Here is a 17,392-nt window from a genome sequence, read left to right on the forward strand (position 1 = left end):
TTATCTAAACTCCAAAACCTTTGACACATTTTAAAATATTAGGAAGAGGACATACAGTTGCTTACGGCCATACCTCTCTGGCTCCGCCTGATCTCGTCTGATCTCAGAAGCTAAGCAGAGTAGGGCCTGGTTAGTACTTGGATGGAAGACCGCCTGGGAATCCCAGGTGCTGTAAGCTTTTTCATTTCGATCTGTAAAAGACACAGAGAAGGCCTTAGAAAGTGACTCCATTTAATTGTCAAAACTACAAAACCTTTGACACATTTTAAAAGATTAGGTAGAGGACATACAGTTGCTTACGGCCATACCTCTCTGGCTCCGCCTGATCTCGTCTGATCTCAGAAGCTAAGCAGAGTAGGGCCTGGTTAGTACTTGGATGGAAGACCGCCTGGGAATCCCAGGTGCCGTAAGCTTTTTCATTTCTCTCTCTGGAAGAAATCGAGAAGGCATTAGAAAGTGACTCCTTTTTCATTATCTAAACTCCAAAACCTTTGACACATTTTAAAATATTAGGAAGAGGACATACAGTTGCTTACGGCCATACCTCTCTGGCTCCGCCTGATCTCGTCAGATCTCAGAAGCTAAGCAGAGTAGGGCCTGGTTAGTACTTGGATGGAAGACCGCCTGGGAATCCCAGGTGCTGTAAGCTTTTTCATTTCGATCTGTAAAAGACACAGAGAAGAACTTAGAAAGTGACTCCATTTCATTGTCAAAACTCCAAAACCTTTGACACATTTTAAAAGATTAGGTAGAGGACATACAGTTGCTTACGGCCATACCTCTCTGGCTCCGCCTGATCTCGTCTGATCTCAGAAGCTAAGCAGAGTAGGGCCTGGTTAGTACTTGGATGGAACACCGCCTGGGAATCCCAGGTGCCGTAAGCTTTTTCATTTCTCTCTCTGGAAGAAATCGAGAAGGCCTTAGAAAGTGACTCCTTTTTCATTATCAAAACTCCAAAACCTTTGACACATTTTAAAAGATTAGGAAGAGGACATACAGTTGCTTACGGCCATACCTCTCTGGCTCCGCCTGATCTCGTCTGATCTCAGAAGCTAAGCAGAGTAGGGCCTGGTTAGTACTTGGATGGAAGACCGCCTGGGAATCCCAGGTGCTGTAAGCTTTTTCATTTCGATCTGTAAAAGACACAGAGAAGGCCTTAGAAAGTGACTCCATTTAATTGTCAAAACTACAAAACCTTTGACACATTTTAAAAGATTAGGTAGAGGACATACAGTTGCTTACGGCCATACCTCTCTGGCTCCGCCTGATCTCGTCTGATCTCAGAAGCTAAGCAGAGTAGGGCCTGGTTAGTACTTGGATGGAAGACCGCCTGGGAATCCCAGGTGCCGTAAGCTTTTTCATTTCTCTCTCTGGAAGAAATCGAGAAGGCATTAGAAAGTGACTCCTTTTTCATTATCTAAACTCCAAAACCTTTGACACATTTTAAAATATTAGGAAGAGGACATACAGTTGCTTACGGCCATACCTCTCTGGCTCTGCCTGATCTCGTCAGATCTCAGAAGCTAAGCAGAGTAGGGCCTGGTTAGTACTTGGATGGAAGACCGCCTGGGAATCCCAGGTGCTGTAAGCTTTTTCATTTCGATCTGTAAAAGACACAGAGAAGAACTTAGAAAGTGACTCCATTTCATTGTCAAAACTCCAAAACCTTTGACACATTTTAAAAGATTAGGTAGAGGACATACAGTTGCTTACGGCCATACCTCTCTGGCTCCGCCTGATCTCGTCTCATCTCAGAAGCTAAGCAGAGTAGGGCCTGGTTAGTACTTGGATGGAAGACCGCCTGGGAATCCCAGGTGCCGTAAGCTTTTTCATTTCTCTCTCTGGAAGAAATCGAGAAGGCCTTAGAAAGTGACTCCATTTTCATTATCAAAACTCCAAAACCTTTGACACATTTTAAAAGATTAGGAAGAGGACATACAGTTGCTTACGGCCATACCTCTCTGGCTCCGCCTGATCTCGTCTGATCTCAGAAGCTAAGCAGAGTAGGGCCTGGTTAGTACTTGGATGGAAGACCGCCTGGGAATCCCATGTGCTGTAAGCTTTTTCATTTCGATCTGTAAAAGACACAGAGAAGGCCTTAGAAAGTGACTCCATTTAATTGTCAAAACTACAAAACCTTTGACACATTTTAAAAGATTAGGTAGAGGACATACAGTTGCTTACGGCCATACCTCTCTGGCTCCGCCTGATCTCGTCTGATCTCAGAAGCTAAGCAGAGTAGGGCCTGGTTAGTACTTGGATGGAAGCCCGCCTGGGAATCCCAGGTGCCGTAAGCTTTTTCATTTCTCTCTCTGGAAGAAATCGAGAAGACATTAGAAAGTGACTCCATTTCATTGTCAAAACTACAAAACCTTTGACACATTTTAAAAGATTAGGTAGAGGACATACAGTTGCTTACGGCCATACCTCTCTGGCTCCGCCTGATCTCGTCTGATCTCAGAAGCTAAGCAGAGTAGGGCCTGGTTAGTACTTGGATGGAAGACCGCCTGGGAATCCCAGGTGCCGTAAGCTTTTTCATTTCTATCTGTAAAAGACACAGAGAAGGCCTTAGAAAGTGACTCCATTTAATTGTCAAAACTACAAAACCTTTGACACATATTAAAAGATTAGGTAGAGGACATACAGTTGCTTACGGCCATACCTCTCTGGCTCCGCCTGATCTCGTCAGATCTCAGAAGCTAAGCAGAGTAGGGCCTGGTTAGTACTTGGATGGAAGACCGCCTGGGAATCCCAGGTGCCGTAAGCTTTTTCATTTCTCTCTCTGGAAGAAATCGAGAAAGCATTAGAAAGTGACTCCTTTTTCATTATCAAAACTCCAAAACCTTTGACACATTTTAAAAGATTAGGAAGAGGACATACAGTCGCTTACGGCCATACCTCTCTGGCTCCGCCTGATCTCGTCAGATCTCATAAGCTAAGCAGAGTAGGGCCTGGTTAGTACTTGGATGGAAGCCCGCCTGGGAATCCCAGGTGCCGTAAGCTTTTTCATTTCTCTCTCTGGAAGAAATCGAGAAGACATTAGAAAGTGACTCCATTTCATTGTCAAAACTACAAAACCTTTGACACATTTTAAAAGATTAGGTAGAGGACATACAGTTGCTTACGGCCATACCTCTCTGGCTCCGCCTGATCTCGTCTGATCTCAGAAGCTAAGCAGAGTAGGGCCTGGTTAGTACTTGGATGGAAGACCGCCTGGGAATCCCAGGTGCTGTACGCTTTTTCATTTCTATCTGTAAAAGACACAGAGAAGGCCTTAGAAAGTGACTCCATTTAATTGTCAAAACTACAAAACCTTTGACACATATTAAAAGATTAGGTAGAGGACATACAGTTGCTTACGGCCATACCTCTCTGGCTCCGCCTGATCTCGTCAGATCTCAGAAGCTAAGCAGAGTAGGGCCTGGTTAGTACTTGGATGGAAGACCGCCTGGGAATCCCAGGTGCCGTAAGCTTTTTCATTTCTCTCTCTGGAAGAAATCGAGAAAGCATTAGAAAGTGACTCCTTTTTCATTATCAAAACTCCAAAACCTTTGACACATTTTAAAAGATTAGGAAGAGGACATACAGTTGCTTACGGCCATACCTCTCTGGCTCCGCCTGATCTCGTCTGATCTCAAAAGCTAAGCAGAGTAGGGCCTGGTTAGTACTTGGATGGAAGACCGCCTGGGAATCCCAGGTGCTGTAAGCTTTTTCATTTCGATCTGTAAAAGACACAGAGAAGGCCTTAGAAAGTGACTCCATTTAATTGTCAAAACTACAAAACCTTTGACACATTTTAAAAGATTAGGTAGAGGACATACAGTTGCTTACGGCCATACCTCTCTGGCTCCGCCTGATCTCGTCTGATCTCAGAAGCTAAGCAGAGTAGGGCCTGGTTAGTACTTGGATGGAAGACCGCCTGGGAATCCCAGGTGCCGTAAGCTTTTTCATTTCTCTCTCTGGAAGAAATCGAGAAGGCCTTAGAAAGTGACTCCTTTTTCATTATCTAAACTCCAAAACCTTTGACACATTTTAAAATATTAGGAAGAGTACATACAGTTGCTTACGGCCATACCTCTCTGGCTCCGCCTGATCTCGTCAGATCTCAGAAGCTAAGCAGAGTAGGGCCTGGTTAGTACTTGGATGGAAGACAGCCTGGGAATCCCAGGTGCTGTAAGCTTTTTCATTTCGATCTGTAAAAGACACAGAGAAGAACTTAGAAAGTGACTCCATTTCATTGTCAAAACTCCAAAACCTTTGACACATTTTAAAAGATTAGGTAGAGGACATACAGTTGCTTACGGCCATACCTCTCTGGCTCCGCCTGATCTCGTCAGATCTCAGAAGCTAAGCAGAGTAGGGCCTGGTTAGCACTTGGATGGAAGACCGCCTGGGAGTCCCAGGTGCCGTGAGCTTTTTCATTTCTCTCTCTGGAAGAAATCGAGAAGGCATTAGAAAGTGACTCCTTTTTCATTATCAAAACTCCAAAACCTTTGACACATTTTAAAAGATTAGGAAGAGGACATACAGTTGCTTATGGCCATACCTCTCTGGCTCCGCCTGATCTCGTCTGATCTCAGAAGCTAAGCAGAGTAGGGCCTGGTTAGTACTTGGATGGAAGACCGCCTGGGAATCCCATGTGCTGTAAGCTTTTTCATTTCGATCTGTAAAAGACACAGAGAAGGCCTTAGAAAGTGACTCCATTTAATTGTCAAAACTACAAAACCTTTGACACATATTAAAAGATTAGGTAGAGGACATACAGTTGCTTACGGCCATACCTCTCTGGCTCCGCCTGATCTCGTCAGATCTCAGAAGCTAAGCAGAGTAGGGCCTGGTTAGTACTTGGATGGAAGACCGCCTGGGAATCCCAGGTGCTGTAAGCTTTTTCATTTCGATCTGTAAAAGACACAGAGAAGAACTTAGAAAGTGACTCCATTTCATTGTCAAAACTCCAAAACCTTTGACACATTTTAAAAGATTAGGTAGAGGACATACAGTTGCTTACGGCCATACCTCTCTGGCTCTGCCTGATCTCGTCTGATCTCAGAAGCTAAGCAGAGTAGGGCCTGGTTAGTACTTGGATGGAAGACCGCCTGGGAATCCCAGGTGCCGTAAGCTTTTTCATTTCTATCTGTAAAAGACACAGAGAACGCCTTAGAAAGTGACTCCATTTCATTGTCAAAACTACAAAACCTTTGACACATTTTAAAAGATTAGGTAGAGGACATACAGTTGCTTACGGCCATACCTCTCTGGCTCCGCCTGATCTCGTCAGATCTCAGAAGCTAAGCAGAGTAGGGCCTGGTTAGTACTTGGATGGAAGCCCGCCTGGGAATCCCAGGTGCCGTAAGCTTTTTCATTTCTATCTGTAAAAGACACAGAGAAGGCCTTAGAAAGTGACTCCATTTCATTGTCAAAACTACAAAACCTTTGACACATTTTAAAAGATTAGGTAGAGGACATACAGTTGCTTACGGCCATACCTCTCTGGCTCCGCCTGATCTCGTCAGATCTCAGAAGCTAAGCAGAGTAGGGCCTGGTTAGTACTTGGATGGAAGACCGCCTGGGAATCCCAGGTGCTGTAAGCTTTTTCATTTCGATCTGTAAAAGACACAGAGAAGGCCTTAGAAAGTGACTCCATTTAATTTTCAAAACTACAAACCCTTTGACACATTTTAAAAGATTAGGTAGAGGACATACAGTTGCTTACGGCCATACCTCTCTGGCTCCGCCTGATCTCGTCTGATCTCAGAAGCTAAGCAGAGTAGGGCCTGGTTAGTACTTGGATGGAAGACCGCCTGGGAATCCCAGGTGCTGTAAGCTTTTTCATTTCGATCTGTAAAAGACACAGAGAAGGCCTTAGAAAGTGACTCCATTTAATTGTCAAAACTACAAACCCTTTGACACATTTTAAAAGATTAGGTAGAGGACATACAGTTGCTTACGGCCATACCTCTCTGGCTCCGCCTGATCTCGTCAGATCTCAGAAGCTAAGCAGAGTAGGGCCTGGTTAGTACTTGGATGGAAGCCCGCCTGGGAATCCCAGGTGCCGTAAGCTTTTTCATTTCTATCTGTAAAAGACACAGAGAAGGCCTTAGAAAGTGACTCCATTTCATTGTCAAAACTACAAAACCTTTGACACATTTTAAAATATTAGGAAGAGGACATACAGTTGCTTACGGCCATACCTCTCTGGCTCCGCCTGATCTCGTCTGATCTCAGAAGCTAAGCAGAGTAGGGCCTGGTTAGTACTTGGATGGAAGACCGCCTGGGAATCCCAGGTGCCGTAAGCTTTTTCATTTCTCTCTCTGGAAGAAATCGAGAAGGCATTAGAAAGTGACTCCTTTTTCATTATCTAAACTCCAAAACCTTTGACACATTTTAAAATATTAGGAAGAGGACATACAGTTGCTTACGGCCATACCTCTCTGGCTCCGCCTGATCTCGTCTGATCTCAGAAGCTAAGCAGAGTAGGGCCTGGTTAGTACTTGGATGGAAGACCGCCTGGGAATCCCAGGTGCTGTAAGCTTTTTCATTTCGATCTGTAAAAGACACAGAGAAGAACTTAGAAAGTGACTCCATTTCATTGTCAAAACTCCAAAACCTTTGACACATTTTAAAAGATTAGGTAGAGGACATACAGTTGCTTACGGCCATACCTCTCTGGCTCCGCCTGATCTCGTCAGATCTCAGAAGCTAAGCAGAGTAGGGCCTGGTTAGTACTTGGATGGAAGACCGCCTGGGAATCCCAGGTGCTGTAAGCTTTTTCATTTCGATCTGTAAAAGACACAGAGAAGAACTTAGAAAGTGACTCCATTTCATTGTCAAAACTCCAAAACCTTTGACACATTTTAAAAGATTAGGTAGAGGACATACAGTTGCTTACGGCCATACCTCTCTGGCTCCGCCTGATCTCGTCTGATCTCAGAAGCTAAGCAGAGTAGGGCCTGGTTAGTACTTGGATGGAAGCCCGCCTGGGAATCCCAGGTGCCGTAAGCTTTTTCATTTCTATCTGTAAAAGACACAGAGAAGGCCTTAGAAAGTGACTCCATTTCATTGTCAAAACTCCAAAACCTTTGACACATTTTAAAAGATTAGGAAGAGGACATACAGTTGCTTACGGCCATACCTCTCTGGCTCCGCCTGATCTCGTCTGATCTCAGAAGCTAAGCAGAGTAGGGCCTGGTTAGTACTTGGATGGAAGACCGCCTGGGAATCCCAGGTGCTGTAAGCTTTTTCATTTCGATCTGTAAAAGACACAGAGAAGGCCTTAGAAAGTGACTCCATTTAATTGTCAAAACTACAAAACCTTTGACACATTTTAAAAGATTAGGTAGAGGACATACAGTTGCTTACGGCCATACCTCTCTGGCTCCGCCTGATCTCGTCTGATCTCAGAAGCTAAGCAGAGTAGGGCCTGGTTAGTACTTGGATGGAAGACCGCCTGGGAATCCCAGGTGCCGTAAGCTTTTTCATTTCTCTCTCTGGAAGAAATCGAGAAGGCATTAGAAAGTGACTCCTTTTTCATTATCTAAACTCCAAAACCTTTGACACATTTTAAAATATTAGGAAGAGGACATACAGTTGCTTACGGCCATACCTCTCTGGCTCCGCCTGATCTCGTCAGATCTCAGAAGCTAAGCAGAGTAGGGCCTGGTTAGTACTTGGATGGAAGACCGCCTGGGAATCCCAGGTGCTGTAAGCTTTTTCATTTCGATCTGTAAAAGACACAGAGAAGAACTTAGAAAGTGACTCCATTTCATTGTCAAAACTCCAAAACCTTTGACACATTTTAAAAGATTAGGTAGAGGACATACAGTTGCTTACGGCCATACCTCTCTGGCTCCGCCTGATCTCGTCTGATCTCAGAAGCTAAGCAGAGTAGGGCCTGGTTAGTACTTGGATGGAACACCGCCTGGGAATCCCAGGTGCCGTAAGCTTTTTCATTTCTCTCTCTGGAAGAAATCGAGAAGGCCTTAGAAAGTGACTCCTTTTTCATTATCAAAACTCCAAAACCTTTGACACATTTTAAAAGATTAGGAAGAGGACATACAGTTGCTTACGGCCATACCTCTCTGGCTCCGCCTGATCTCGTCTGATCTCAGAAGCTAAGCAGAGTAGGGCCTGGTTAGTACTTGGATGGAAGACCGCCTGGGAATCCCAGGTGCCGTAAGCTTTTTCATTTCTATCTGTAAAAGACACAGAGAACGCCTTAGAAAGTGACTCCATTTCATTGTCAAAACTACAAAACCTTTGACACATTTTAAAAGATTAGGTAGAGGACATACAGTTGCTTACGGCCATACCTCTCTGGCTCCGCCTGATCTCGTCAGATCTCAGAAGCTAAGCAGAGTAGGGCCTGGTTAGCACTTGGATGGAAGACCGCCTGGGAGTCCCAGGTGCCGTGTGCTTTTTCATGTCTCTCTCTGGAAGAAATCGAGAAGGCATTAGAAAGTGACTCCTTTTTCATTATCAAAACTCCAAAACCTTTGACACATTTTAAAAGATTAGGTAGAGGACATACAGTTGCTTACGGCCATACCTCTCTGGCTCCGCCTGATCTCGTCTCATCTCAGAAGCTAAGCAGAGTAGGGCCTGGTTAGTACTTGGATGGAAGACCGCCTGGGAATCCCAGGTGCCGTAAGCTTTTTCATTTCTCTCTCTGGAAGAAATCGAGAAGGCCTTAGAAAGTGACTCCATTTTCATTATCAAAACTCCAAAACCTTTGACACATTTTAAAAGATTAGGAAGAGGACATACAGTTGCTTACGGCCATACCTCTCTGGCTCCGCCTGATCTCGTCTGATCTCAGAAGCTAAGCAGAGTAGGGCCTGGTTAGTACTTGGATGGAAGACCGCCTGGGAATCCCAGGTGCCGTAAGCTTTTTCATTTCTATCTGTAAAAGACACAGAGAACGCCTTAGAAAGTGACTCCATTTCATTGTCAAAACTACAAAACCTTTGACACATTTTAAAAGATTAGGTAGAGGACATACAGTTGCTTACGGCCATACCTCTCTGGCTCCGCCTGATCTCGTCAGATCTCAGAAGCTAAGCAGAGTAGGGCCTGGTTAGTACTTGGATGGAAGCCCGCCTGGGAATCCCAGGTGCCGTAAGCTTTTTCATTTCTATCTGTAAAAGACACAGAGAAGGCCTTAGAAAGTGACTCCATTTCATTGTCAAAACTACAAAACCTTTGACACATTTTAAAAGATTAGGTAGAGGACATACAGTTGCTTACGGCCATACCTCTCTGGCTCCGCCTGATCTCGTCTGATCTCAGAAGCTAAGCAGAGTAGGGCCTGGTTAGTACTTGGATGGAAGACCGCCTGGGAATCCCAGGTGCCGTAAGCTTTTTCATTTCTCTCTCTGGAAGAAATCGAGAAGGCATTAGAAAGTGACTCCTTTTTCATTATCTAAACTCCAAAACCTTTGACACATTTTAAAATATTAGGAAGAGGACATACAGTTGCTTACGGCCATACCTCTCTGGCTCCGCCTGATCTCGTCTGATCTCAGAAGCTAAGCAGAGTAGGGCCTGGTTAGTACTTGGATGGAAGACCGCCTGGGAATCCCAGGTGCTGTAAGCTTTTTCATTTCGATCTGTAAAAGACACAGAGAAGGCCTTAGAAAGTGACTCCATTTAATTGTCAAAACTACAAAACCTTTGACACATTTTAAAAGATTAGGTAGAGGACATACAGTTGCTTACGGCCATACCTCTCTGGCTCCGCCTGATCTCGTCTGATCTCAGAAGCTAAGCAGAGTAGGGCCTGGTTAGTACTTGGATGGAAGACCGCCTGGGAATCCCAGGTGCCGTAAGCTTTTTCATTTCTCTCTCTGGAAGAAATCGAGAAGGCATTAGAAAGTGACTCCTTTTTCATTATCTAAACTCCAAAACCTTTGACACATTTTAAAATATTAGGAAGAGGACATACAGTTGCTTACGGCCATACCTCTCTGGCTCCGCCTGATCTCGTCAGATCTCAGAAGCTAAGCAGAGTAGGGCCTGGTTAGTACTTGGATGGAAGACCGCCTGGGAATCCCAGGTGCTGTAAGCTTTTTCATTTCGATCTGTAAAAGACACAGAGAAGAACTTAGAAAGTGACTCCATTTCATTGTCAAAACTCCAAAACCTTTGACACATTTTAAAAGATTAGGTAGAGGACATACAGTTGCTTACGGCCATACCTCTCTGGCTCCGCCTGATCTCGTCTGATCTCAGAAGCTAAGCAGAGTAGGGCCTGGTTAGTACTTGGATGGAACACCGCCTGGGAATCCCAGGTGCCGTAAGCTTTTTCATTTCTCTCTCTGGAAGAAATCGAGAAGGCCTTAGAAAGTGACTCCTTTTTCATTATCAAAACTCCAAAACCTTTGACACATTTTAAAAGATTAGGAAGAGGACATACAGTTGCTTACGGCCATACCTCTCTGGCTCCGCCTGATCTCGTCTGATCTCAGAAGCTAAGCAGAGTAGGGCCTGGTTAGTACTTGGATGGAAGACCGCCTGGGAATCCCAGGTGCTGTAAGCTTTTTCATTTCGATCTGTAAAAGACACAGAGAAGGCCTTAGAAAGTGACTCCATTTAATTGTCAAAACTACAAAACCTTTGACACATTTTAAAAGATTAGGTAGAGGACATACAGTTGCTTACGGCCATACCTCTCTGGCTCCGCCTGATCTCGTCTGATCTCAGAAGCTAAGCAGAGTAGGGCCTGGTTAGTACTTGGATGGAAGACCGCCTGGGAATCCCAGGTGCCGTAAGCTTTTTCATTTCTCTCTCTGGAAGAAATCGAGAAGGCATTAGAAAGTGACTCCTTTTTCATTATCTAAACTCCAAAACCTTTGACACATTTTAAAATATTAGGAAGAGGACATACAGTTGCTTACGGCCATACCTCTCTGGCTCTGCCTGATCTCGTCAGATCTCAGAAGCTAAGCAGAGTAGGGCCTGGTTAGTACTTGGATGGAAGACCGCCTGGGAATCCCAGGTGCTGTAAGCTTTTTCATTTCGATCTGTAAAAGACACAGAGAAGAACTTAGAAAGTGACTCCATTTCATTGTCAAAACTCCAAAACCTTTGACACATTTTAAAAGATTAGGTAGAGGACATACAGTTGCTTACGGCCATACCTCTCTGGCTCCGCCTGATCTCGTCTGACCTCAGAAGCTAAGCAGAGTAGGGCCTGGTTAGTACTTGGATGGAAGACCGCCTGGGAATCCCAGGTGCCGTAAGCTTTTTCATTTCTATCTGTAAAAGACACAGAGAACGCCTTAGAAAGTGACTCCATTTCATTGTCAAAACTACAAAACCTTTGACACATTTTAAAAGATTAGGTAGAGGACATACAGTTGCTTACGGCCATACCTCTCTGGCTCCGCCTGATCTCGTCAGATCTCAGAAGCTAAGCAGAGTAGGGCCTGGTTAGCACTTGGATGGAAGACCGCCTGGGAGTCCCAGGTGCCGTGAGCTTTTTCATTTCTCTCTCTGGAAGAAATCGAGAAGGCATTAGAAAGTGACTCCTTTTTCATTATCAAAACTCCAAAACCTTTGACACATTTTAAAAGATTAGGAAGAGGACATACAGTTGCTTATGGCCATACCTCTCTGGCTCCGCCTGATCTCGTCTGATCTCAGAAGCTAAGCAGAGTAGGGCCTGGTTAGTACTTGGATGGAAGACCGCCTGGGAATCCCAGGTGCTGTAAGCTTTTTCATTTCGATCTGTAAAAGACACAGAGAAGGCCTTAGAAAGTGACTCCATTTCATTGTCAAAACTACAAAACCTTTGACACATTTTAAAAGATTAGGTAGAGGACATACAGTTGCTTACGGCCATACCTCTCTGGCTCCGCCTGATCTCGTCTCATCTCAGAAGCTAAGCAGAGTAGGGCCTGGTTAGTACTTGGATGGAAGACCGCCTGGGAATCCCAGGTGCCGTAAGCTTTTTCATTTCTCTCTCTGGAAGAAATCGAGAAGGCCTTAGAAAGTGACTCCATTTTCATTATCAAAACTCCAAAACCTTTGACACATTTTAAAAGATTAGGAAGAGGACATACAGTTGCTTACGGCCATACCTCTCTGGCTCCGCCTGATCTCGTCTGATCTCAGAAGCTAAGCAGAGTAGGGCCTGGTTAGTACTTGGATGGAAGACCGCCTGGGAATCCCATGTGCTGTAAGCTTTTTCATTTCGATCTGTAAAAGACACAGAGAAGGCCTTAGAAAGTGACTCCATTTAATTGTCAAAACTACAAAACCTTTGACACATTTTAAAAGATTAGGTAGAGGACATACAGTTGCTTACGGCCATACCTCTCTGGCTCCGCCTGATCTCGTCTGATCTCAGAAGCTAAGCAGAGTAGGGCCTGGTTAGTACTTGGATGGAAGACCGCCTGGGAATCCCAGGTGCTGTAAGCTTTTTCATTTCGATCTGTAAAAGACACAGAGAAGGCCTTAGAAAGTGACTCCATTTAATTGTCAAAACTACAAAACCTTTGACACATTTTAAAAGATTAGGTAGAGGACGTACAGTCGCTTACGGCCATACCTCTCTGGCTCCGCCTGATCTCGTCAGATCTCATAAGCTAAGCAGAGTAGGGCCTGGTTAGTACTTGGATGGAAGCCCGCCTGGGAATCCCAGGTGCCGTAAGCTTTTTCATTTCTCTCTCTGGAAGAAATCGAGAAGACATTAGAAAGTGACTCCATTTCATTGTCAAAACTACAAAACCTTTGACACATTTTAAAAGATTAGGTAGAGGACATACAGTTGCTTACGGCCATACCTCTCTGGCTCCGCCTGATCTCGTCTGATCTCAGAAGCTAAGCAGAGTAGGGCCTGGTTAGTACTTGGATGGAAGACCGCCTGGGAATCCCAGGTGCCGTAAGCTTTTTCATTTCTATCTGTAAAAGACACAGAGAAGGCCTTAGAAAGTGACTCCATTTAATTGTCAAAACTACAAAACCTTTGACACATATTAAAAGATTAGGTAGAGGACATACAGTTGCTTACGGCCATACCTCTCTGGCTCCGCCTGATCTCGTCAGATCTCAGAAGCTAAGCAGAGTAGGGCCTGGTTAGTACTTGGATGGAAGACCGCCTGGGAATCCCAGGTGCCGTAAGCTTTTTCATTTCTCTCTCTGGAAGAAATCGAGAAAGCATTAGAAAGTGACTCCTTTTTCATTATCAAAACTCCAAAACCTTTGACACATTTTAAAAGATTAGGAAGAGGACATACAGTCGCTTACGGCCATACCTCTCTGGCTCCGCCTGATCTCGTCAGATCTCATAAGCTAAGCAGAGTAGGGCCTGGTTAGTACTTGGATGGAAGCCCGCCTGGGAATCCCAGGTGCCGTAAGCTTTTTCATTTCTCTCTCTGGAAGAAATCGAGAAGACATTAGAAAGTGACTCCATTTCATTGTCAAAACTACAAAACCTTTGACACATTTTAAAAGATTAGGTAGAGGACATACAGTTGCTTACGGCCATACCTCTCTGGCTCCGCCTGATCTCGTCTGATCTCAGAAGCTAAGCAGAGTAGGGCCTGGTTAGTACTTGGATGGAAGACCGCCTGGGAATCCCAGGTGCTGTACGCTTTTTCATTTCTATCTGTAAAAGACACAGAGAAGGCCTTAGAAAGTGACTCCATTTAATTGTCAAAACTACAAAACCTTTGACACATATTAAAAGATTAGGTAGAGGACATACAGTTGCTTACGGCCATACCTCTCTGGCTCCGCCTGATCTCGTCAGATCTCAGAAGCTAAGCAGAGTAGGGCCTGGTTAGTACTTGGATGGAAGACCGCCTGGGAATCCCAGGTGCCGTAAGCTTTTTCATTTCTCTCTCTGGAAGAAATCGAGAAAGCATTAGAAAGTGACTCCTTTTTCATTATCAAAACTCCAAAACCTTTGACACATTTTAAAAGATTAGGAAGAGGACATACAGTTGCTTACGGCCATACCTCTCTGGCTCCGCCTGATCTCGTCTGATCTCAAAAGCTAAGCAGAGTAGGGCCTGGTTAGTACTTGGATGGAAGACCGCCTGGGAATCCCAGGTGCTGTAAGCTTTTTCATTTCGATCTGTAAAAGACACAGAGAAGGCCTTAGAAAGTGACTCCATTTAATTGTCAAAACTACAAAACCTTTGACACATTTTAAAAGATTAGGTAGAGGACATACAGTTGCTTACGGCCATACCTCTCTGGCTCCGCCTGATCTCGTCTGATCTCAGAAGCTAAGCAGAGTAGGGCCTGGTTAGTACTTGGATGGAAGACCGCCTGGGAATCCCAGGTGCCGTAAGCTTTTTCATTTCTCTCTCTGGAAGAAATCGAGAAGGCATTAGAAAGTGACTCCTTTTTCATTATCTAAACTCCAAAACCTTTGACACATTTTAAAATATTAGGAAGAGTACATACAGTTGCTTACGGCCATACCTCTCTGGCTCCGCCTGATCTCGTCAGATCTCAGAAGCTAAGCAGAGTAGGGCCTGGTTAGTACTTGGATGGAAGACCGCCTGGGAATCCCAGGTGCTGTAAGCTTTTTCATTTCGATCTGTAAAAGACACAGAGAAGAACTTAGAAAGTGACTCCATTTCATTGTCAAAACTACAAAACCTTTGACACATTTTAAAAGATTAGGTAGAGGACATACAGTTGCTTACGGCCATACCTCTCTGGCTCCGCCTGATCTCGTCAGATCTCAGAAGCTAAGCAGAGTAGGGCCTGGTTAGTACTTGGATGGAAGACCGCCTGGGAATCCCAGGTGCCGTAAGCTTTTTCATTTCTCTCTCTGGAAGAAATCGAGAAGGCATTAGAAAGTGACTCCTTTTTCATTATCTAAACTCCAAAACCTTTGACACATTTTAAAATATTAGGAAGAGGACATACAGTTGCTTACGGCCATACCTCTCTGGCTCCGCCTGATCTCGTCTGATCTCAGAAGCTAAGCAGAGTAGGGCCTGCTTAGTACTTGGATGGAAGACCGCCTGGGAATCCCAGGTGCTGTAAGCTTTTTCATTTCGATCTGTAAAAGACACAGAGAAGAACTTAGAAAGTGACTCCATTTCATTGTCAAAACTCCAAAACCTTTGACACATTTTAAAAGATTAGGTAGAGGACATACAGTTGCTTACGGCCATACCTCTCTGGCTCTGCCTGATCTCGTCTGATCTCAGAAGCTAAGCAGAGTAGGGCCTGGTTAGTACTTGGATGGAAGACCGCCTGGGAATCCCAGGTGCCGTAAGCTTTTTCATTTCTATCTGTAAAAGACACAGAGAACGCCTTAGAAAGTGACTCCATTTCATTGTCAAAACTACAAAACCTTTGACACATTTTAAAAGATTAGGTAGAGGACATACAGTTGCTTACGGCCATACCTCTCTGGCTCCGCCTGATCTCGTCAGATCTCAGAAGCTAAGCAGAGTAGGGCCTGGTTAGTACTTGGATGGAAGCCCGCCTGGGAATCCCAGGTGCCGTAAGCTTTTTCATTTCTATCTGTAAAAGACACAGAGAAGGCCTTAGAAAGTGACTCCATTTCATTGTCAAAACTCCAAAACCTTTGACACATTTTAAAAGATTAGGAAGAGGACATACAGTTGCTTACGGCCATACCTCTCTGGCTCCGCCTGATCTCGTCTGATCTCAGAAGCTAAGCAGAGTAGGGCCTGGTTAGTACTTGGATGGAAGACCGCCTGGGAATCCCAGGTGCTGTAAGCTTTTTCATTTCGATCTGTAAAAGACACAGAGAAGGCCTTAGAAAGTGACTCCATTTAATTGTCAAAACTACAAAACCTTTGACACATTTTAAAAGATTAGGTAGAGGACATACAGTTGCTTACGGCCATACCTCTCTGGCTCCGCCTGATCTCGTCTGATCTCAGAAGCTAAGCAGAGTAGGGCCTGGTTAGTACTTGGATGGAAGACCGCCTGGGAATCCCAGGTGCCGTAAGCTTTTTCATTTCTCTCTCTGGAAGAAATCGAGAAGGCATTAGAAAGTGACTCCTTTTTCATTATCTAAACTCCAAAACCTTTGACACATTTTAAAATATTAGGAAGAGGACATACAGTTGCTTACGGCCATACCTCTCTGGCTCCGCCTGATCTCGTCAGATCTCAGAAGCTAAGCAGAGTAGGGCCTGGTTAGTACTTGGATGGAAGACCGCCTGGGAATCCCAGGTGCTGTAAGCTTTTTCATTTCGATCTGTAAAAGACACAGAGAAGAACTTAGAAAGTGACTCCATTTCATTGTCAAAACTCCAAAACCTTTGACACATTTTAAAAGATTAGGTAGAGGACATACAGTTGCTTACGGCCATACCTCTCTGGCTCCGCCTGATCTCGTCTGATCTCAGAAGCTAAGCAGAGTAGGGCCTGGTTAGTACTTGGATGGAACACCGCCTGGGAATCCCAGGTGCCGTAAGCTTTTTCATTTCTCTCTCTGGAAGAAATCGAGAAGGCCTTAGAAAGTGACTCCTTTTTCATTATCAAAACTCCAAAACCTTTGACACATTTTAAAAGATTAGGAAGAGGACATACAGTTGCTTACGGCCATACCTCTCTGGCTCCGCCTGATCTCGTCTGATCTCAGAAGCTAAGCAGAGTAGGGCCTGGTTAGTACTTGGATGGAAGACCGCCTGGGAATCCCAGGTGCCGTAAGCTTTTTCATTTCTATCTGTAAAAGACACAGAGAACGCCTTAGAAAGTGACTCCATTTCATTGTCAAAACTACAAAACCTTTGACACATTTTAAAAGATTAGGTAGAGGACATACAGTTGCTTACGGCCATACCTCTCTGGCTCCGCCTGATCTCGTCAGATCTCAGAAGCTAAGCAGAGTAGGGCCTGGTTAGCACTTGGATGGAAGACCGCCTGGGAGTCCCAGGTGCCGTGTGCTTTTTCATGTCTCTCTCTGGAAGAAATCGAGAAGGCATTAGAAAGTGACTCCTTTTTCATTATCAAAACTCCAAAACCTTTGACACATTTTAAAAGATTAGGTAGAGGACATACAGTTGCTTACGGCCATACCTCTCTGGCTCCGCCTGATCTCGTCTCATCTCAGAAGCTAAGCAGAGTAGGGCCTGGTTAGTACTTGGATGGAAGACCGCCTGGGAATCCCAGGTGCCGTAAGCTTTTTCATTTCTCTCTCTGGAAGAAATCGAGAAGGCCTTAGAAAGTGACTCCATTTTCATTATCAAAACTCCAAAACCTTTGACACATTTTAAAAGATTAGGAAGAGGACATACAGTTGCTTACGGCCATACCTCTCTGGCTCCGCCTGATCTCGTCTGATCTCAGAAGCTAAGCAGAGTAGGGCCTGGTTAGTACTTGGATGGAAGACCGCCTGGGAATCCCAGGTGCCGTAAGCTTTTTCATTTCTATCTGTAAAAGACACAGAGAA

The 17,392-nt window shown here is 44.6% G+C and overlaps 74 non-coding genes across 74 annotated transcripts; all 74 read left to right on the top strand.

The window, feature by feature from the left end:
• Nucleotides 1-59: 59 nt before the first annotated feature.
• On the top strand, nt 60-178 carry LOC144396906 (5S ribosomal RNA). Its single transcript, XR_013459052.1, has one exon. It is a non-coding gene; the product is annotated as a 5S ribosomal RNA (ribosomal RNA).
• A 116-nt stretch (nt 179-294) lies between these two features.
• Nucleotides 295-413, top strand: LOC144404909 (5S ribosomal RNA). The gene has a single exon (XR_013466851.1). It is a non-coding gene; the product is annotated as a 5S ribosomal RNA (ribosomal RNA).
• Nucleotides 414-530: 117 nt separating this feature from the next.
• Nucleotides 531-649, top strand: LOC144390484 (5S ribosomal RNA). Its single transcript, XR_013454524.1, has one exon. It is a non-coding gene; the product is annotated as a 5S ribosomal RNA (ribosomal RNA).
• Nucleotides 650-765: 116 nt separating this feature from the next.
• On the top strand, nt 766-884 carry LOC144397804 (5S ribosomal RNA). Its single transcript, XR_013459951.1, has one exon. It is a non-coding gene; the product is annotated as a 5S ribosomal RNA (ribosomal RNA).
• Nucleotides 885-1,001: 117 nt separating this feature from the next.
• On the top strand, nt 1,002-1,120 carry LOC144396907 (5S ribosomal RNA). Its single transcript, XR_013459053.1, has one exon. It is a non-coding gene; the product is annotated as a 5S ribosomal RNA (ribosomal RNA).
• Nucleotides 1,121-1,236: 116 nt separating this feature from the next.
• LOC144404910 (5S ribosomal RNA) lies at nt 1,237-1,355 on the top strand. Its single transcript, XR_013466852.1, has one exon. It is a non-coding gene; the product is annotated as a 5S ribosomal RNA (ribosomal RNA).
• A 117-nt stretch (nt 1,356-1,472) lies between these two features.
• Nucleotides 1,473-1,591, top strand: LOC144397638 (5S ribosomal RNA). Its single transcript, XR_013459784.1, has one exon. It is a non-coding gene; the product is annotated as a 5S ribosomal RNA (ribosomal RNA).
• A 116-nt stretch (nt 1,592-1,707) lies between these two features.
• LOC144399633 (5S ribosomal RNA) lies at nt 1,708-1,826 on the top strand. The gene has a single exon (XR_013461779.1). It is a non-coding gene; the product is annotated as a 5S ribosomal RNA (ribosomal RNA).
• Nucleotides 1,827-1,943: 117 nt separating this feature from the next.
• On the top strand, nt 1,944-2,062 carry LOC144399119 (5S ribosomal RNA). The gene has a single exon (XR_013461264.1). It is a non-coding gene; the product is annotated as a 5S ribosomal RNA (ribosomal RNA).
• A 116-nt stretch (nt 2,063-2,178) lies between these two features.
• LOC144398110 (5S ribosomal RNA) lies at nt 2,179-2,297 on the top strand. The gene has a single exon (XR_013460257.1). It is a non-coding gene; the product is annotated as a 5S ribosomal RNA (ribosomal RNA).
• Nucleotides 2,298-2,413: 116 nt separating this feature from the next.
• LOC144404911 (5S ribosomal RNA) lies at nt 2,414-2,532 on the top strand. The gene has a single exon (XR_013466853.1). It is a non-coding gene; the product is annotated as a 5S ribosomal RNA (ribosomal RNA).
• Nucleotides 2,533-2,648: 116 nt separating this feature from the next.
• On the top strand, nt 2,649-2,767 carry LOC144400808 (5S ribosomal RNA). Its single transcript, XR_013462743.1, has one exon. It is a non-coding gene; the product is annotated as a 5S ribosomal RNA (ribosomal RNA).
• Nucleotides 2,768-2,884: 117 nt separating this feature from the next.
• On the top strand, nt 2,885-3,003 carry LOC144399524 (5S ribosomal RNA). Its single transcript, XR_013461670.1, has one exon. It is a non-coding gene; the product is annotated as a 5S ribosomal RNA (ribosomal RNA).
• Nucleotides 3,004-3,119: 116 nt separating this feature from the next.
• LOC144398649 (5S ribosomal RNA) lies at nt 3,120-3,238 on the top strand. The gene has a single exon (XR_013460796.1). It is a non-coding gene; the product is annotated as a 5S ribosomal RNA (ribosomal RNA).
• Nucleotides 3,239-3,354: 116 nt separating this feature from the next.
• LOC144400809 (5S ribosomal RNA) lies at nt 3,355-3,473 on the top strand. The gene has a single exon (XR_013462744.1). It is a non-coding gene; the product is annotated as a 5S ribosomal RNA (ribosomal RNA).
• Nucleotides 3,474-3,590: 117 nt separating this feature from the next.
• LOC144398404 (5S ribosomal RNA) lies at nt 3,591-3,709 on the top strand. Its single transcript, XR_013460551.1, has one exon. It is a non-coding gene; the product is annotated as a 5S ribosomal RNA (ribosomal RNA).
• Nucleotides 3,710-3,825: 116 nt separating this feature from the next.
• LOC144404912 (5S ribosomal RNA) lies at nt 3,826-3,944 on the top strand. Its single transcript, XR_013466854.1, has one exon. It is a non-coding gene; the product is annotated as a 5S ribosomal RNA (ribosomal RNA).
• A 117-nt stretch (nt 3,945-4,061) lies between these two features.
• On the top strand, nt 4,062-4,180 carry LOC144399407 (5S ribosomal RNA). The gene has a single exon (XR_013461552.1). It is a non-coding gene; the product is annotated as a 5S ribosomal RNA (ribosomal RNA).
• Nucleotides 4,181-4,296: 116 nt separating this feature from the next.
• Nucleotides 4,297-4,415, top strand: LOC144398350 (5S ribosomal RNA). Its single transcript, XR_013460497.1, has one exon. It is a non-coding gene; the product is annotated as a 5S ribosomal RNA (ribosomal RNA).
• Nucleotides 4,416-4,532: 117 nt separating this feature from the next.
• LOC144399443 (5S ribosomal RNA) lies at nt 4,533-4,651 on the top strand. Its single transcript, XR_013461588.1, has one exon. It is a non-coding gene; the product is annotated as a 5S ribosomal RNA (ribosomal RNA).
• A 116-nt stretch (nt 4,652-4,767) lies between these two features.
• On the top strand, nt 4,768-4,886 carry LOC144390487 (5S ribosomal RNA). The gene has a single exon (XR_013454530.1). It is a non-coding gene; the product is annotated as a 5S ribosomal RNA (ribosomal RNA).
• Nucleotides 4,887-5,002: 116 nt separating this feature from the next.
• On the top strand, nt 5,003-5,121 carry LOC144397464 (5S ribosomal RNA). The gene has a single exon (XR_013459610.1). It is a non-coding gene; the product is annotated as a 5S ribosomal RNA (ribosomal RNA).
• Nucleotides 5,122-5,237: 116 nt separating this feature from the next.
• Nucleotides 5,238-5,356, top strand: LOC144397761 (5S ribosomal RNA). Its single transcript, XR_013459908.1, has one exon. It is a non-coding gene; the product is annotated as a 5S ribosomal RNA (ribosomal RNA).
• Nucleotides 5,357-5,472: 116 nt separating this feature from the next.
• LOC144390491 (5S ribosomal RNA) lies at nt 5,473-5,591 on the top strand. The gene has a single exon (XR_013454533.1). It is a non-coding gene; the product is annotated as a 5S ribosomal RNA (ribosomal RNA).
• Nucleotides 5,592-5,707: 116 nt separating this feature from the next.
• LOC144396908 (5S ribosomal RNA) lies at nt 5,708-5,826 on the top strand. The gene has a single exon (XR_013459054.1). It is a non-coding gene; the product is annotated as a 5S ribosomal RNA (ribosomal RNA).
• A 116-nt stretch (nt 5,827-5,942) lies between these two features.
• On the top strand, nt 5,943-6,061 carry LOC144397762 (5S ribosomal RNA). The gene has a single exon (XR_013459909.1). It is a non-coding gene; the product is annotated as a 5S ribosomal RNA (ribosomal RNA).
• A 116-nt stretch (nt 6,062-6,177) lies between these two features.
• Nucleotides 6,178-6,296, top strand: LOC144404914 (5S ribosomal RNA). The gene has a single exon (XR_013466856.1). It is a non-coding gene; the product is annotated as a 5S ribosomal RNA (ribosomal RNA).
• Nucleotides 6,297-6,413: 117 nt separating this feature from the next.
• On the top strand, nt 6,414-6,532 carry LOC144396910 (5S ribosomal RNA). The gene has a single exon (XR_013459056.1). It is a non-coding gene; the product is annotated as a 5S ribosomal RNA (ribosomal RNA).
• Nucleotides 6,533-6,648: 116 nt separating this feature from the next.
• On the top strand, nt 6,649-6,767 carry LOC144390492 (5S ribosomal RNA). The gene has a single exon (XR_013454534.1). It is a non-coding gene; the product is annotated as a 5S ribosomal RNA (ribosomal RNA).
• A 116-nt stretch (nt 6,768-6,883) lies between these two features.
• On the top strand, nt 6,884-7,002 carry LOC144398111 (5S ribosomal RNA). Its single transcript, XR_013460258.1, has one exon. It is a non-coding gene; the product is annotated as a 5S ribosomal RNA (ribosomal RNA).
• A 116-nt stretch (nt 7,003-7,118) lies between these two features.
• On the top strand, nt 7,119-7,237 carry LOC144396911 (5S ribosomal RNA). Its single transcript, XR_013459057.1, has one exon. It is a non-coding gene; the product is annotated as a 5S ribosomal RNA (ribosomal RNA).
• A 116-nt stretch (nt 7,238-7,353) lies between these two features.
• On the top strand, nt 7,354-7,472 carry LOC144404915 (5S ribosomal RNA). The gene has a single exon (XR_013466857.1). It is a non-coding gene; the product is annotated as a 5S ribosomal RNA (ribosomal RNA).
• Nucleotides 7,473-7,589: 117 nt separating this feature from the next.
• LOC144390493 (5S ribosomal RNA) lies at nt 7,590-7,708 on the top strand. Its single transcript, XR_013454536.1, has one exon. It is a non-coding gene; the product is annotated as a 5S ribosomal RNA (ribosomal RNA).
• Nucleotides 7,709-7,824: 116 nt separating this feature from the next.
• On the top strand, nt 7,825-7,943 carry LOC144397805 (5S ribosomal RNA). Its single transcript, XR_013459952.1, has one exon. It is a non-coding gene; the product is annotated as a 5S ribosomal RNA (ribosomal RNA).
• Nucleotides 7,944-8,060: 117 nt separating this feature from the next.
• On the top strand, nt 8,061-8,179 carry LOC144404916 (5S ribosomal RNA). The gene has a single exon (XR_013466858.1). It is a non-coding gene; the product is annotated as a 5S ribosomal RNA (ribosomal RNA).
• A 116-nt stretch (nt 8,180-8,295) lies between these two features.
• LOC144399350 (5S ribosomal RNA) lies at nt 8,296-8,414 on the top strand. Its single transcript, XR_013461495.1, has one exon. It is a non-coding gene; the product is annotated as a 5S ribosomal RNA (ribosomal RNA).
• A 117-nt stretch (nt 8,415-8,531) lies between these two features.
• LOC144399634 (5S ribosomal RNA) lies at nt 8,532-8,650 on the top strand. The gene has a single exon (XR_013461780.1). It is a non-coding gene; the product is annotated as a 5S ribosomal RNA (ribosomal RNA).
• A 117-nt stretch (nt 8,651-8,767) lies between these two features.
• LOC144404917 (5S ribosomal RNA) lies at nt 8,768-8,886 on the top strand. The gene has a single exon (XR_013466859.1). It is a non-coding gene; the product is annotated as a 5S ribosomal RNA (ribosomal RNA).
• Nucleotides 8,887-9,002: 116 nt separating this feature from the next.
• LOC144397763 (5S ribosomal RNA) lies at nt 9,003-9,121 on the top strand. Its single transcript, XR_013459910.1, has one exon. It is a non-coding gene; the product is annotated as a 5S ribosomal RNA (ribosomal RNA).
• A 116-nt stretch (nt 9,122-9,237) lies between these two features.
• Nucleotides 9,238-9,356, top strand: LOC144404918 (5S ribosomal RNA). Its single transcript, XR_013466860.1, has one exon. It is a non-coding gene; the product is annotated as a 5S ribosomal RNA (ribosomal RNA).
• A 117-nt stretch (nt 9,357-9,473) lies between these two features.
• Nucleotides 9,474-9,592, top strand: LOC144396912 (5S ribosomal RNA). The gene has a single exon (XR_013459058.1). It is a non-coding gene; the product is annotated as a 5S ribosomal RNA (ribosomal RNA).
• A 116-nt stretch (nt 9,593-9,708) lies between these two features.
• On the top strand, nt 9,709-9,827 carry LOC144404920 (5S ribosomal RNA). The gene has a single exon (XR_013466862.1). It is a non-coding gene; the product is annotated as a 5S ribosomal RNA (ribosomal RNA).
• A 117-nt stretch (nt 9,828-9,944) lies between these two features.
• LOC144390494 (5S ribosomal RNA) lies at nt 9,945-10,063 on the top strand. Its single transcript, XR_013454537.1, has one exon. It is a non-coding gene; the product is annotated as a 5S ribosomal RNA (ribosomal RNA).
• Nucleotides 10,064-10,179: 116 nt separating this feature from the next.
• On the top strand, nt 10,180-10,298 carry LOC144397806 (5S ribosomal RNA). The gene has a single exon (XR_013459953.1). It is a non-coding gene; the product is annotated as a 5S ribosomal RNA (ribosomal RNA).
• A 117-nt stretch (nt 10,299-10,415) lies between these two features.
• On the top strand, nt 10,416-10,534 carry LOC144396913 (5S ribosomal RNA). The gene has a single exon (XR_013459059.1). It is a non-coding gene; the product is annotated as a 5S ribosomal RNA (ribosomal RNA).
• Nucleotides 10,535-10,650: 116 nt separating this feature from the next.
• LOC144404921 (5S ribosomal RNA) lies at nt 10,651-10,769 on the top strand. Its single transcript, XR_013466863.1, has one exon. It is a non-coding gene; the product is annotated as a 5S ribosomal RNA (ribosomal RNA).
• Nucleotides 10,770-10,886: 117 nt separating this feature from the next.
• On the top strand, nt 10,887-11,005 carry LOC144397640 (5S ribosomal RNA). Its single transcript, XR_013459785.1, has one exon. It is a non-coding gene; the product is annotated as a 5S ribosomal RNA (ribosomal RNA).
• A 116-nt stretch (nt 11,006-11,121) lies between these two features.
• LOC144396991 (5S ribosomal RNA) lies at nt 11,122-11,240 on the top strand. Its single transcript, XR_013459137.1, has one exon. It is a non-coding gene; the product is annotated as a 5S ribosomal RNA (ribosomal RNA).
• A 116-nt stretch (nt 11,241-11,356) lies between these two features.
• Nucleotides 11,357-11,475, top strand: LOC144398351 (5S ribosomal RNA). The gene has a single exon (XR_013460498.1). It is a non-coding gene; the product is annotated as a 5S ribosomal RNA (ribosomal RNA).
• Nucleotides 11,476-11,592: 117 nt separating this feature from the next.
• LOC144397502 (5S ribosomal RNA) lies at nt 11,593-11,711 on the top strand. The gene has a single exon (XR_013459648.1). It is a non-coding gene; the product is annotated as a 5S ribosomal RNA (ribosomal RNA).
• Nucleotides 11,712-11,827: 116 nt separating this feature from the next.
• On the top strand, nt 11,828-11,946 carry LOC144399635 (5S ribosomal RNA). Its single transcript, XR_013461781.1, has one exon. It is a non-coding gene; the product is annotated as a 5S ribosomal RNA (ribosomal RNA).
• A 117-nt stretch (nt 11,947-12,063) lies between these two features.
• LOC144399120 (5S ribosomal RNA) lies at nt 12,064-12,182 on the top strand. The gene has a single exon (XR_013461265.1). It is a non-coding gene; the product is annotated as a 5S ribosomal RNA (ribosomal RNA).
• A 116-nt stretch (nt 12,183-12,298) lies between these two features.
• LOC144396914 (5S ribosomal RNA) lies at nt 12,299-12,417 on the top strand. The gene has a single exon (XR_013459060.1). It is a non-coding gene; the product is annotated as a 5S ribosomal RNA (ribosomal RNA).
• A 116-nt stretch (nt 12,418-12,533) lies between these two features.
• On the top strand, nt 12,534-12,652 carry LOC144399525 (5S ribosomal RNA). The gene has a single exon (XR_013461671.1). It is a non-coding gene; the product is annotated as a 5S ribosomal RNA (ribosomal RNA).
• A 116-nt stretch (nt 12,653-12,768) lies between these two features.
• On the top strand, nt 12,769-12,887 carry LOC144404922 (5S ribosomal RNA). Its single transcript, XR_013466864.1, has one exon. It is a non-coding gene; the product is annotated as a 5S ribosomal RNA (ribosomal RNA).
• A 116-nt stretch (nt 12,888-13,003) lies between these two features.
• Nucleotides 13,004-13,122, top strand: LOC144400810 (5S ribosomal RNA). The gene has a single exon (XR_013462745.1). It is a non-coding gene; the product is annotated as a 5S ribosomal RNA (ribosomal RNA).
• A 117-nt stretch (nt 13,123-13,239) lies between these two features.
• Nucleotides 13,240-13,358, top strand: LOC144399527 (5S ribosomal RNA). The gene has a single exon (XR_013461673.1). It is a non-coding gene; the product is annotated as a 5S ribosomal RNA (ribosomal RNA).
• A 116-nt stretch (nt 13,359-13,474) lies between these two features.
• On the top strand, nt 13,475-13,593 carry LOC144398650 (5S ribosomal RNA). The gene has a single exon (XR_013460797.1). It is a non-coding gene; the product is annotated as a 5S ribosomal RNA (ribosomal RNA).
• Nucleotides 13,594-13,709: 116 nt separating this feature from the next.
• On the top strand, nt 13,710-13,828 carry LOC144400811 (5S ribosomal RNA). Its single transcript, XR_013462746.1, has one exon. It is a non-coding gene; the product is annotated as a 5S ribosomal RNA (ribosomal RNA).
• Nucleotides 13,829-13,945: 117 nt separating this feature from the next.
• LOC144398405 (5S ribosomal RNA) lies at nt 13,946-14,064 on the top strand. The gene has a single exon (XR_013460552.1). It is a non-coding gene; the product is annotated as a 5S ribosomal RNA (ribosomal RNA).
• A 116-nt stretch (nt 14,065-14,180) lies between these two features.
• LOC144404923 (5S ribosomal RNA) lies at nt 14,181-14,299 on the top strand. The gene has a single exon (XR_013466865.1). It is a non-coding gene; the product is annotated as a 5S ribosomal RNA (ribosomal RNA).
• Nucleotides 14,300-14,416: 117 nt separating this feature from the next.
• Nucleotides 14,417-14,535, top strand: LOC144390495 (5S ribosomal RNA). Its single transcript, XR_013454538.1, has one exon. It is a non-coding gene; the product is annotated as a 5S ribosomal RNA (ribosomal RNA).
• Nucleotides 14,536-14,651: 116 nt separating this feature from the next.
• Nucleotides 14,652-14,770, top strand: LOC144400813 (5S ribosomal RNA). The gene has a single exon (XR_013462748.1). It is a non-coding gene; the product is annotated as a 5S ribosomal RNA (ribosomal RNA).
• A 117-nt stretch (nt 14,771-14,887) lies between these two features.
• LOC144398792 (5S ribosomal RNA) lies at nt 14,888-15,006 on the top strand. Its single transcript, XR_013460939.1, has one exon. It is a non-coding gene; the product is annotated as a 5S ribosomal RNA (ribosomal RNA).
• Nucleotides 15,007-15,122: 116 nt separating this feature from the next.
• LOC144397465 (5S ribosomal RNA) lies at nt 15,123-15,241 on the top strand. The gene has a single exon (XR_013459611.1). It is a non-coding gene; the product is annotated as a 5S ribosomal RNA (ribosomal RNA).
• A 116-nt stretch (nt 15,242-15,357) lies between these two features.
• LOC144397764 (5S ribosomal RNA) lies at nt 15,358-15,476 on the top strand. The gene has a single exon (XR_013459911.1). It is a non-coding gene; the product is annotated as a 5S ribosomal RNA (ribosomal RNA).
• Nucleotides 15,477-15,592: 116 nt separating this feature from the next.
• On the top strand, nt 15,593-15,711 carry LOC144396915 (5S ribosomal RNA). Its single transcript, XR_013459061.1, has one exon. It is a non-coding gene; the product is annotated as a 5S ribosomal RNA (ribosomal RNA).
• A 116-nt stretch (nt 15,712-15,827) lies between these two features.
• Nucleotides 15,828-15,946, top strand: LOC144404924 (5S ribosomal RNA). Its single transcript, XR_013466866.1, has one exon. It is a non-coding gene; the product is annotated as a 5S ribosomal RNA (ribosomal RNA).
• Nucleotides 15,947-16,063: 117 nt separating this feature from the next.
• Nucleotides 16,064-16,182, top strand: LOC144390499 (5S ribosomal RNA). The gene has a single exon (XR_013454539.1). It is a non-coding gene; the product is annotated as a 5S ribosomal RNA (ribosomal RNA).
• Nucleotides 16,183-16,298: 116 nt separating this feature from the next.
• Nucleotides 16,299-16,417, top strand: LOC144397807 (5S ribosomal RNA). The gene has a single exon (XR_013459954.1). It is a non-coding gene; the product is annotated as a 5S ribosomal RNA (ribosomal RNA).
• A 117-nt stretch (nt 16,418-16,534) lies between these two features.
• On the top strand, nt 16,535-16,653 carry LOC144404926 (5S ribosomal RNA). The gene has a single exon (XR_013466868.1). It is a non-coding gene; the product is annotated as a 5S ribosomal RNA (ribosomal RNA).
• A 116-nt stretch (nt 16,654-16,769) lies between these two features.
• LOC144399351 (5S ribosomal RNA) lies at nt 16,770-16,888 on the top strand. The gene has a single exon (XR_013461496.1). It is a non-coding gene; the product is annotated as a 5S ribosomal RNA (ribosomal RNA).
• Nucleotides 16,889-17,005: 117 nt separating this feature from the next.
• Nucleotides 17,006-17,124, top strand: LOC144399636 (5S ribosomal RNA). Its single transcript, XR_013461782.1, has one exon. It is a non-coding gene; the product is annotated as a 5S ribosomal RNA (ribosomal RNA).
• Nucleotides 17,125-17,241: 117 nt separating this feature from the next.
• Nucleotides 17,242-17,360, top strand: LOC144404927 (5S ribosomal RNA). Its single transcript, XR_013466869.1, has one exon. It is a non-coding gene; the product is annotated as a 5S ribosomal RNA (ribosomal RNA).
• The last annotated feature ends 32 nt before the right edge of the window (nt 17,361-17,392 follow it).

The sequence above is a fragment of the Gasterosteus aculeatus genome, chromosome 2 (genome assembly GCF_964276395.1).
Source record: "Gasterosteus aculeatus chromosome 2, fGasAcu3.hap1.1, whole genome shotgun sequence".
Taxonomy (NCBI): Eukaryota; Metazoa; Chordata; class Actinopteri; order Perciformes; family Gasterosteidae; genus Gasterosteus; species Gasterosteus aculeatus.